Source organism: Rousettus aegyptiacus, unplaced genomic scaffold, assembly GCF_014176215.1.
Source record: "Rousettus aegyptiacus isolate mRouAeg1 unplaced genomic scaffold, mRouAeg1.p scaffold_m13_p_8, whole genome shotgun sequence".
Classification (NCBI taxonomy): Eukaryota; Metazoa; Chordata; class Mammalia; order Chiroptera; family Pteropodidae; genus Rousettus; species Rousettus aegyptiacus.
In genome coordinates this window covers 87,937,564-87,943,563 of record NW_023416311.1, presented here as the reverse complement: position 1 = coordinate 87,943,563, position 6,000 = coordinate 87,937,564, and the positions used below count along the sequence as shown (strand labels likewise).

General features: G+C 47.1%; 1 protein-coding gene across 1 annotated transcript in view; it reads left to right on the top strand.

Annotated features, from left to right (window-relative positions):
- Positions 1–1,170: 1,170 nt before the first annotated feature.
- The window catches only part of GHR (growth hormone receptor), a 214,969-nt gene continuing 210,139 nt past the window's right edge, over positions 1,171–6,000 (top strand). The window contains exon 1 of the mRNA XM_036226086.1: positions 1,171–1,262. The gene's annotated coding sequence lies outside the window, so the exon portion shown is untranslated. The remainder of the gene's footprint in view (positions 1,263–6,000) is intronic.

The window sequence follows — 6,000 nt, the reverse complement described above, 5'->3', positions numbered from 1 at the left end:
AACTGGCCGTCAGTAATAAAGTAAATAGTAAAAAGATAGCATGACTAGCTGCTCCTTCAGATCTCAGACAGCCTGGCATTGGACTTTTGTACTTTCTGCTTAGAAAAGCATGTGGTGACTGGGAGTTTGATGCTTTACAAAGTGACATGCTTATGTACAACAAAATTAACTTTCTGAAGCACTTTGAAAAGTTCTCGGGCTCACTTTATTTTCCCTACGGTGCCATGAGGTGGGCAGGCCTGTATCTGACAAATGAACTACGTCCAGCGAAGGGCAGTTAAAACACATTCCCTAGGCTCACACACAAGGACAATCCTCAGGCTTGGGCCTGTGTCTGGACTCCGTGGAGCCCTGTGCTCAGGCTTCTGGTTACCCCTTTCTTCCATAATGCCTTGTGTCCTCGGTAAATTAGTTCATCTCTCTGTCTCCGTTTTCTAACCTCTAAAATAAAGGCCTTCCTATTTTAACTATCTTTTTCACAGTGCCCCAGTGAACAGGAGTTTGGAAATTGGTTACAGGTCCCGAGAGAGGCAGTGTTTTGGTTGGCTTACCACGCTTTCCAAGTTATCTTGCCGGTTTTTCTTCTCATTCCTGAGAGTAGCTGACTTTTCTGTAAGCGTTCGTTCGTTTAAATTTGTTGACTTGCATTTAGGCTCTTTTAGGTCCTGCCTTCTTTTTGGGAACAGGGGTGGGCGGAGAGGAAGGAAGTGTCCTGCAACTACCAATATTTTCCTCTAGGAGGAGCTGCACAGCTCGGAAGAGAGTGACTCGCATCGACTCCTACTCCTCGCCGGGAAACGCTTCATCCCAGCTCCTCGGAATGCGCGGCCCAGACGGCGCTCGGCTCCTCCGCGGCGGGTCTCGAACCGGCGGCCCCGAACTTCGGCTTCCCCTCGCTTCTGCAGCCAGGGTCGCGGGGACGGCGGGCCAGGCCGGGCGTGACCTCTGGTGAACCGCGGCCGCTGTTTCCCACCCCTCGCGTCCCATCCTCCCTTCCCGTTTCACCCCGCCCCCTCCTCCTCCCCGAGCCTGACAGCCCGCGAGCTGCCAAGCTGGGCGCAGCCATGGGAAGAGGAGGCGGTCTAGGGAGCGGCGGCGGCGGTGGCGGCGGCGGCGGCTGCTGCAGCGGCGGCTGCGGCTGCTGCTGAGCCGGGGCGGCGGCGGGGACCCCGGGCTGCGGCCGCGCCGGCCGGAGGCCCCCGCACCCTCGGCCCCAGCGCGGACGCGAACCCGCGCTCTCAACCCGCAGGCGAGGCTCGAAGGTACTAGAGGGGGTTCCGGGAGTCGGGTTATTTTCCTCCTGTTGAGCCAGGGCGCCTGGGAGTGGACCCTGGGACGCCAGTTGTTTATGAAAATGGGGATCTGTCTTATGTATTTGCAGAGAGTTTTTCCTGGGTGACTCGGGGGTTGGCTGTTCTCCCTCCTCGCGAAGTTGTTTTCCGCTAGTGGGTTGTTGTAACCTGATCCACGCAATGGACGTGTGTGCGTGTGTGTGTGTGTGTGTGTGTGTGTGTGTGTGTGTGTGTGTGGAGTTGGTGCGGGACGGCCGAGAGTTGGGGGCGACAGCAGAACCATCCTACGCTGGCGCTTGCTCCCGCCGGGGTTTGCGGTGCCCGGAGGGGCTTCCTCCGAAGATAGTTTTGATGTGAAAGTTTTGTGAGTGTTTCTGTTTGACATCATCAGCCAGGCGGGAGCAGGGACAGCTGAGCGGGGAGAGGTCCCGGGAGGCGCGACCGAAGGAGAAGGGAGCTCGTCCGGCTGCACTGTGCGCGTCTACACTGCGCGCTCCTCCCAAAAGCGCACCGCCCTTTGCGGCGTTTGTGGCATCTGCAGCCTTGCACTGGCACCCGCGGAGCTGGGGTCAGTAGAGTCAGGGCCACCGGTCCCCATGTGCTGGGGCGGGTGGAAATTCTGGCGAGTCGAGCTTTCCCAGCCCTGGAGATATTCATGGTTATGAAATCAACCAGGCTCAAAGTTTTGACAGAACTGCCGGAGGCTTGAGGGCTGCGGTGAGTGGGGTAGCCGCGTGTGTGGGGACAGGGCGCCGGCGGTGCGCACGGGGTGCCAGGCACGGTCACCCCCTTGCGGGTGTGTGAGGAAGTCTCTTTGGGGGCGAATATGTTATATATAACCCAGAGGGGGACGCTTGCTGGGGCCGGGCTGCAGGAGTCGGTGACCTGGCGCGGGGTACATGTGCCGAATGGGTGTACGTGTGCGCGTGTGTGCGCCTGGGGAGGCGTGTCGGCGCCTGAGCCAGTAGGGTGTGCGGGGGTGTGGGGGAGTGGGAGGAGGCCAGAGAGGTGCCGCCCGTCTGTTTGTGCTGCCGGGAGACCTTTGAAGGGATGGGGAAAGGTAACGGGAGGCCGGAGGGTTGGAAAGTTGCAAGAGTTCCTGCAGGGGATTTAAGCACCACGGACTTTAAAATTCTAAACCCGTTGTCTTCGAGGGGCCGAGGTCTGAGGGAAGAGGTTTCTGGAACTCTCTCTCAAGAGACCTGCATAGGGGGCGAGGGTTCTAGGAGATATATGTATATTTGGATGCAGAATCCTGGAGACCCGGACCCAAGTTGGAGCTGCAGATCTGAGATTCCCAGGGTGCTGCTGTCCATAGTCCAGAGATTAGATGATCTTTGGGGTATTTACTCTTAGGCTGCCTGGTGCCTGTGCCTGGGAAGGTACTCACCTTTCCTCGCAGATATTGTGGCAGCTCTGTGCCGGAAGCAACTGGTGTTCACCTCTAGTTTCCACCTAGATCTCTCTGGAAGTCTTTTTCCCTGGGGTGTGTGTCAGGGGATAGACCTTGGAGGTAACTAGTATTGAAACATTTCCAGAAGTTAAAATGTTAGGCAAAGACAAAATAGAATAATTTAGCAAACAGAGTTGTTGGTTCCATCTTTTCTGTGTTTTAGGATTCTATTTTCTTTTGAGAAAAGCAAAAGCTCAGTTATCCCAGATTAAATTTCAAGGGGGTCTCCAGTTGTTTATAGTTGGACTTTAGATGGAGTTAGAAGGATGTGTTTTAGCCCAGAGACCACTGGAAAACATCATTTGTAGTGTAAGCATGTCTCATCCCTCATCTTCTCTCACTCTTGGAAACTTTTTGCTTTACATTGGTCTAAGGAAAGTTGGTGAGTCGACACTCAGCTTTTTATTTGGAGTAAATATATCACAGTGAAATTACAGTTTTGGTGTCCTGAATGCCATGGAAAGCCAACACTTTATGGGCAAAAGTGTAAAATGAAAGTCTATAAATGCAATGACAAAGTGATGACATGAGTGCATTTTTTTTTTTTTCAAACCAAGTATAACTTTGCCTTGCAAATATTTGTTCTAGGTAGTTTAGGGCTATGTTTTTGATTATTACTTTTTAAACAGCAGACTCCACATTGTAAACCACTTAAAAATGGATACAAGCCTCTGTGCTATCTCTGGCGCCTGTGTTAACAGATGTTTATGGTGCTTGGTAACCTATGGGATTGTCATGTTGAGTATCTTGTTAGCTCAGGACATGTTTATAGCATAATGTAATAAATGGAGTTCCAGTTGCAGCCTGCTTCTGCCAAGTGCATAAAGCACCCCAGCATGAAAACAAATCTTGAAGGCTCTCCAACTTGGCGAGCCTTTTTGGTTATCTGTTGGTAAGCATTATTAATGTAAAAGTAAATCTGAGTGACAGGGAGAATATGGGACAGTAAATTGTTGAGCTTAGAAATAAAGAAGGCATGGATTGTATTTTTAAAATCTACTATTTGGGAGCTAAAGCTTCTCTGTCATTCCACTGGTAAATTTCACAATTATGGAGATGTGGTTTGCTTTTAGAGAACAAATTTTTTAAAAATGTCAATAATAAAAAATAACTTCTATTAATTAGTGTGTCTACATGTGTTGATACAAACCATCACCTCTTCCTTCTTAAAAAAATTAATCTATAATCTTTGCTATAGAGATTTAAATAATATATGTTCAAATCACCTAATCACTTTTTGAATCTTGAATTGTTAAGAATTGAAATTTGACAAGATAGGAGTCAGCCTTCCGCTAATTGTATAAACAAGGCAAAATAGAATGTCTTTTTGGCAAGTGACTTTTTTTCAACCTGGAGCAGTATAATGTAAATAATGTGCCCCATAAAATGGTTGACTGCGATAATAACTAACTTTAGTTAGCTCTCTGTCAGGTGCATGAACTTCTACTTCAACATTTCTCCCTGTAAATAGGCTTTTTCTTGGACATAATCAGATGGGAATCTTGCTTCTCCATTGGCCGGTCCATTCCGGGAGAGATCGTTTTTAGAAAGTTCTGCCTTGTACCAAATCAACATTTTCTTCCACCCATTGGCCTACTGTTTAGTTGCTGGAACCACACACAATGAATCTAATCCCTTTTCCCTTTAAGTACTGTATTTGAAAGCAAACATTATGCTCCTTCTTCCTAAATTCCTTTTTTGCCTATTCTTGCAGCCTTTCCTCACTCACTGTGGGGTCCCACCCTCTCTACCCTGACCACCACTATGCCCTAGATTCCACATTTGCGCCATTTCTCCTAATGTGTATTATCGAAAACACTGGTGTGAAACCCTTAGTTCTGGACTCTGCATCTATTAAGGCAGTTTAATATTTATGAGCTTTTTTAGTCATCTCTCCAATTTCAAATCTATAAACAAGATAACTTATTCTTTTCAGATTTTTAATCATCCATAGTCAAAACATGATGATAATAGTTTCCAAACATTTTTTCATGTCTGAACTTTTTACAACTGGACGGAAAGTATAATACTGTGTAGGTTTGTTGCATTCTACATGCAATGAAAGTGGCTACTTAATTTCTCTCTGTCAAGGAATACCAACCCCCAAAATACCAGATGTAGAATGTTTCGAAGGCAAGCAAATTGAGGTTGCATGTTATCGATAGGTAGAGCCTACTTTATGAGGTGTTCTTTTCATGGACCTCATTGTGTCTGCTTCCATAAGCATGAATCAGTACTAGCAATCAAGCATTTAATTGAATGTTTTTTTTTTATCCCAGAGAATATGCCATCTGGCCCTAAGTGAGGTGAAAGTACATCAGACAGAAATGCTTTCTCAGGCAACTAGGATTTAAGTTGTACATACAGGACATGACTGAGTCAACAGTCTGCTTCCACCTCTGGCGGTGAATAGCCTGCTCATGCCCCAGGGAGGTCTTAAGCAGGTATATCACAGCATCAGTACTAAGAAAGGTTCTGGCCTCTCGTTGTATGTCTGGAACCAAGTCTGATAAAGACTCTGATGCTCCTGAGATACCAAGGCCCAGCCTTTTTAGAGCAAAGAAGCAAAGCTAATATATACACGAGAGAGGCTGTGGTTCAAAGGCAAGCACTTTGGGGCCCATTCTGTAGTTTGAAACTGACCTTTACCACCGGACATGTAAATTGACTCCTTTGAGACTCATTTTTCTCCTCTGTGAAAATTCCTACTACCCAGGACTGAGATATTTACAAACAACCTCTGTAGCATTTATGGCCTGTACTACATATTAGAATCCACCTGGTATGATTGATTTCTCTTTTATATGTCTGTCGGAGGCTTCCCAGCTAAATTATAAGTTTCCTCTGCCTCCAGCTCAGAATCTGCCACAGCTGAGACTCTTCTGTCTTCTTGTTAGAAATGTTGATGGTTAGTGATGATAGCAATGTTTTTGTTTTTGTTTTCAGCAAGTCTGGGTATGAGAGAAATGATTATTTTTCTTGGCAAAGCAAAAAAAAAACTAACCTATAATATAGACTGACATCTGGGCCTATCGGAAGCCCCTACTTTATGTATAAAATGTCAGTAAGGACAAGGAGCCAATGACATTCTCGTGTCCTAGATAACATTGTCTATGCTGTCACTCCTGTGTGTGTGTGTGTGTGTGTGTGTGTGTGTGTGTTGTGTTCAATGAGATTCCTCACTCATCCCTTTGCATTATGATCTCCATCCATATTGCATTTGCTCCTTTACTATATTTTGTTCCCATACGAAGG